At 39.7% G+C, this 6033-nt stretch overlaps 1 pseudogene across 1 annotated transcript in view; it reads right to left on the bottom strand.

Annotated features, from left to right (window-relative positions):
- LOC149109024 (uncharacterized) overlaps positions 1–3295 on the bottom strand; it is a 4346-nt pseudogene extending 1051 nt beyond the window's left edge. Inside the window, exons 1-3 of the transcript XR_016208743.1 lie at positions 3016–3295; positions 2753–2875; positions 2001–2184 (exon numbers count right to left, since the gene is read on the bottom strand). The product of XR_016208743.1 is annotated as an uncharacterized LOC149109024 (transcript). The remainder of the gene's footprint in view (positions 1–2000; positions 2185–2752; positions 2876–3015) is intronic.
- Between the last annotated feature and the right edge of the window lie 2738 nt (positions 3296–6033).

The following is a 6033-nucleotide window of genomic DNA, read 5'->3' on the forward strand; positions in this document are numbered from 1 at the left end:
AGCGATGGTAGGGAATAAGGCAGGGAATACGAACCAGGGCGCCTATATGTAGTTTTATGCTCTGAGCTAACGGAAAAGGTGGGTTTTTCAGGGTCGAAAACAAGACTTCAATCTCGCGCTGGGAATGAATAATAAGATCTGGTCGCGCTAGTTGTAAGCTTACGCGTATGTTTTTGCGTTTGTTCTGACTTAAGAATATAGTAAGAAAACTCTCTACTCTGGTATCGAGTTAATTTGTGAGTTTCTCAGACAATGGTTAATCATAACCAAAACCTGTTTTGATAGTTTCTTATCGTTTCTGCTTGTTTGGTGAGCTTGCAAAAGTTTTTGAAAGGAAAGTCTTACGCATACAATTAGCTCATTTGCATAGTGCAGCTCGTGCACTTTCAAGTCCGAGTCGGTGTTTTCAATTGTCAACAAATCTTGACAAAGATTTCTTTCGTTATCTTTTGTGCTGAGATGCTGCAACAAATTTCACGAACGCAAAAAATGCTACTAACATCATGCGGATTTCTTCAACATAAGCATAGTGAAGTTTTACACTGCGAAAATGAAAATAAACAACTGAGGAGTTTTGATAACTCGATCAACAAAATCGAAATCGTTATTCGAAGTTGATTAAAGAAAGCGTCAACGTAACTTTGCTGATTATTTCTGCTTTATTCACATATTTTCAGCTTAGCTTTTAATATGTTCTCAAACATTTATCAATCTTAAACATATTTAAAAACCATAGAATTATTGTTTGAGTTCGGTCTACGTTTTCACACGAAAGTGCGGCGCAAATACCATTTGTCATGTTTACTGACTGTACAAAACAAGCATCGGCGGGCGCTCATTCATCGACAACAGAGAATTTGGTGGATTTTTACACGAATAGAACTGAGCAGTATCTACGGACGTAAAGTTATTAGGCCTTGATGAAACAGCAAGCGTTGCTTACAATTCAGGCGAAACTCAAACTGACCAAACTAGCAATTATTTTGTTTTACTTTTCAGTCGCGATAGACTGGCAAATTGCTCGCAAGCGTGTGACAAGAGGAGCTAGGAAACTATGAAGTCCTAAAGCTCTGCTATATATAAATATATCCAGCTAGTTTTTTGCTGTGTCATGGAAGAGCTGTTAATCTTCAACATATGTGAAATTTAAAGTGGAGTAATGTACAGCTCATGTAAAAGAAGCATCCGTCGGAACACAACTTGGTCAGCTATATATATAAGCTTGAAGCGGAACATACCTAAATTCGACACTGTCTTACTTCACTCCAAATGGAGCAGCTTACGACGATAGTAAAGAAAATAGTAAAGAAAAATTCCAACAGACGTAAACGCGTTGAGTTGTGGGCCAAAAACATGAGAAATTTCGGAATTTCGGACGCCATTTCCCCCGCGCGACATCCGCAAAAATCCTCGCAGCATGTACGCGCGTGTGCCGCAGGCGATGGCGCAATTTGTTCTAAAAATAGAATTATTGTCCCATATCATGGGGACAACCCCAATACTAGAAATGGCGCGCGCTTACGGTCTCCGTCCCCGATTATGGCTCCTGGTGTAGCTTAAGATTACGCAAGCTCAAAACTAAAGGACAACCAATATAAACAGAAAACCTCATCGAAAAGTTACAAAACTAAAATCAAAATTCTCGATAATCCGGGGTTAGCTTAATCGGGCTTTGAACAACCTGGCCTAGAAGTTGCTTTTAAAAGTTCTAATTTTGAGTTGTTTTTTTTTTTTTAAATCATTTTCTTACTGGATTATCTCTAACTCTTCAGTATTTTCTTGCTTCGTTAAAGTATTCAAGGTTCCTACGATTTTTAGGCAATTTTTGTACTGCAAAAAGATGACTAAATATTGTACATCAACACATAGCTCTTTAATCTGAACAGTTTTGGTGAATCCTTGCAGAGTCCACTTGCAAAGGACTAATTTATTCTTTTTGCTTTTTGGCAGAACTGTTTTCTGCAAAAACTATACTCGTAGCAAAGACACACCTTACTAACCTTGCACGTTTTTTTACCATTGAACTCGGCAGCTGATCTCAGAGTTTCAATTCCATTCCCCCCGTGCACATTTTGTGCAGTGTCACTTGATCACGTGTTGCCTGTGTGCATGACAAGCAGGTGATACTTCCTGTGCTTTCGTCATTCACGGTTGCCAAGTATTGCTCTGAGGGAAGGCTGCGAACTAAACCGGTAAAACGGGTTAGAATAGACTGTTGACAACATTGATGGAGAAAGACGCATTAGAGGGTATTCCACTTAAACCATGCCTTGCGTGATGCGCAGAACGTGTGAGCACTAACAAAAGTAGGCACCGTCCTTAAAAGGAACTACGTCACGGTTGGCGTATTTTGAAAAGTTTAGCCTAAATGTTTCAAATTCGTCGTTTGTAATCCGTGTTAATCTTCCTCATCCTTAACCATCCTTGTTCCTTTATGACTTATTATTATCTCTTTGGTGCTTTTCTATCTTTGTTATCTATTATTTTCAGGTTTTTTTCAATTTAAAGGTTATTTTATTTTGGCCAAAATAACTCAAAATACCGCGACTGAGCTCCTTCAATTAACAAAGTAACTAACCAATATTATAAAGCTTGGTGGAAAGAAGGATAGAGTGACTGGATTTCACAAATTCAAAAAGCGTTCGCAAAGTTGCATCTGCAGAACTCAACGTTAAAATTTGTTCGGCATCGAAAATAATTTCAAGCACTTGTACAGCAACAAAAATTAGTTTCATAGAGTACTGTTACTTACCATTCAAGTATCCATTTCCTCGGTCCAGGTCATATCCCGCACTCACAAGACACGAACCCGCGGTCGCCATGGCACCTGTTGATCCAAACTGTGCCACGTGATTACGAATCTTTCGAAGTTTACCTGCCAAGAAAAAAGTATAAAAATAATCTGTATGTCGTACTGTAGGGAACACAGGTTAACAACACGGCAGCAATTAACTTACGATATCGTTAATACTAGTTTACATTGACATACAAGCGGCATCATGTTCATCACTGTACCTGAATTCAAGTCCATTGCCTTGATGTTAACCCCATCATCTCCCCAGTAAACTGTTTCTTCTGTTGTTGTTAAGCAACGCACGCGTCTTGGCTTGACAGTCACGCCGGCGTCAGTTTGGTCCACAGGAGCCTGGTCCGAGCTCATCACAGGCTTAAGAGAATTGTCCCGGATGTCCCAGACTTTCACCACCCCTGTGGCCGAGCCACTGATCACACCATCAATGGTACCGTAGTTTTTGCCAATCCATTGCCGAAGCAATCGGCCACACTGGGCAAGATGTTATTGTGATAGCCGTGGTTAACACCGATTACCGCAAAAATTTTTTGCGGTAATCTTGCTGAATATTAAAATATTCAGCAAGAGAAACCAGTCTTTTACGCTCCCAAAAATTAGTTCCCGCAAAATACAAAAAAATCATCGATCCGCAAAATTAAACTGCCGCAAAAATTTCGTGCCACACGGTATGTAACCATGCGCCGTCCTAAACGCTATGTCTTTCTCTCTTATGACGAGAAAGACGAAAATGCCGATTACCACCTTAAATGCACAAACATCATTAAGGGAATTAAGGAAAAAAAACAAAAACTTAGTGAGAAGTAGGTGGACAAAACCAGGAGCCATCACAAAACCGATCAAAATGACAACCAACAACGGGTCCTGTTCAACGTTTTCAACTACACTTTCTCGTCTATCTGTTCTACATCGACTGCAAGGGGGTACGTGTTGGGCCGGGTACCAGCTCTCGCAGGATTTCACATGAATGGCCTGATACGCTTTGAGAGGACAATAGAACAAGCAACAGAAACAAGGCCCCTAGCCCCAAAACAATACCAACTGCTAACAAGCAAACCAAGTACAAGTTTACGAGGGCTGCTACACTTGTGTTTGTGTTTGCTGCCTGAAAAAAAAAACATTTCACAGGCTTAAAATCCTTGCTTAAAATTATAGTCTCATCATTCTCTTGACGTCACCAATCACCCGAAACTAACAAAAACTATCGTGTACCAAAGACCTCTAGTAACTCCTTTTCTCTTTAGAATTCTTATTTCCAAATGCTAGTACATTTAGAATTGCTAGTACGCGAGTTTTCATTTAAATAAGTATTGCATTTTTATTAAACATAACTACAACTCTTTGTCCGGCTATCTTTAAAACGAGGAACCGGGAACGGAGAATGAGAATGGGGAACGGGGAACGGGGAACGGGGAGTCTTTAAAAGCGGGAATCTTTAAAATGGGGAATCTTTAAAAGCGGGAATCTATAAAATGGGGAATCTATAAAAGCGGGAATATTTAAAATGGGGAATCTTTAAAACGGGGAATCTTTAAAACGGGGAATCTTTAAAAGTGGGAATCTTTAAAAGGGGAATCTTGAAAACGGGTAATCTTGAAAATGGGGAATCTTTAAAAGCGGGGAATCTTTTAAATGGGGAATCTCTTCTAAGTGGGAACTTTAAAAGCGGATGATTTCTTGTCAACCACTGTTTTGACTTTCCGTCCTTGTTCCTGGTTTTTGTGATAAAAACGGCTCCAAACGACCCTTTCCCTATCACATCTTGTTCGCCGAGATCATTCCACTTGGAAGACCTTCACAGCGACCGATTCTTTCTTCTTTAAAGTGAATACAATGGGCACTTTGAAATTGTCTTCACATGACTGCATGACGTAGTAAGAGGTATCATGAAGCACACAATGACGGATTATACGCGAAATTCGCCGCCACATCATTCGGGCATCGAGCATCGAATTACTTTATTGCTGGTTTTCAGTGTCACGCCGTTCAAAATAAATCAAAATACAAATCACAACAGTTCAAATGACAAAGTCCAGAATCTTGAAGAGAAAGAAGGTAAATATGCAAAGACTTTCGCCAAGAATCAGGTCACAGCAATGTTTCTTACGCGAGATATGCGGAGACATTTTTTACCCAAATATTCGTTTTGTCAGGGTAAAGACAATACGCATGTTCATTGACGACAAGTACACGGTTAAAACAACAAATTAATTTTCGATGAGGTAATTAGCGTTGCCAAATATCGTTAAAGATAATAAGGTGTCGATTTCAGAGAGAGAAACTTGTACTTTGCGGCTTTCCTTTGCTGTTTGGAGGATCAGCGGAGTGCTTTTAGTTTCAGCTTTTAAACGAAGATCTGGGGGTGGGTTTTGGTTTATACAGTGTCGGATAAATTTGCGCTCACGGGCAAACGCATAATAACATATCTTCGATACATACAATTTTAGATAGACAAGCGGGTCGCACACGCGATATGACAAGTATATGGTGAAAACAACAAATTAATTTCCGGTGAGGTAATTAGCTTTGCCAAATATCTTTAAGGTTACTTCAAACCTTCGCGGGGCTACATTGGTCGATATATTTTTGGTCAAGAAAATTAAAGTCCGCGAAGCTCAAGTTTACATACTGTGAACGCTAGGGGTTCGGTTATTTCATTGGCTAGCGGCTTGTCAAGTTGACACATTCCTCTGTGAAGGCGTGGTATGTTTATAAATCTTTAGAAGGCGAAAACTCGCACTCGTTTTTCGAGAGAATCCCTTCCCTTTAAATGAATTAATAGGGTGTGCAGATTTGACGGTTGTCCATGAAATTTGGTCAGAGCATTCACTGATAGATATGGAGCAAAAGCGTGTCGGCGAATTCCCTTATTTTAAATACTTTCCTCGTGGCAGCCTTTAATACAACAGGTTACGCTAATTTTTCGATAGTCGAACTTGACAGATCTATAAAAAGATAACCAATAGAAATAAAAGAAAATGCTGACACGTTTTTGGAGATTGAGGCTTTGTGATAAACACTGCACAGTTATTTTGCATGAACGATCGCATTTGATACCCGATTAATTCGCTGGAACGTCAGTCGGTCATTTTGGAGTTGACGGCCTCTGCCGCCTTTGGAAAGCAAAATCTAAAACAAAACATAATTTTATCGAATTCTACATTTTATAACCTTTCTGTTGATATAAAGTTTGTGGAGGTTTCCTTGAAAACAGCGCGCGTACG

This window comes from Orbicella faveolata, unplaced genomic scaffold (genome assembly GCF_042242905.1).
Source record: "Orbicella faveolata isolate gen_17 unplaced genomic scaffold, um_ofav_v1 contig_25, whole genome shotgun sequence".
Lineage (NCBI taxonomy): Eukaryota > Metazoa > Cnidaria > Anthozoa > Scleractinia > Merulinidae > Orbicella > Orbicella faveolata.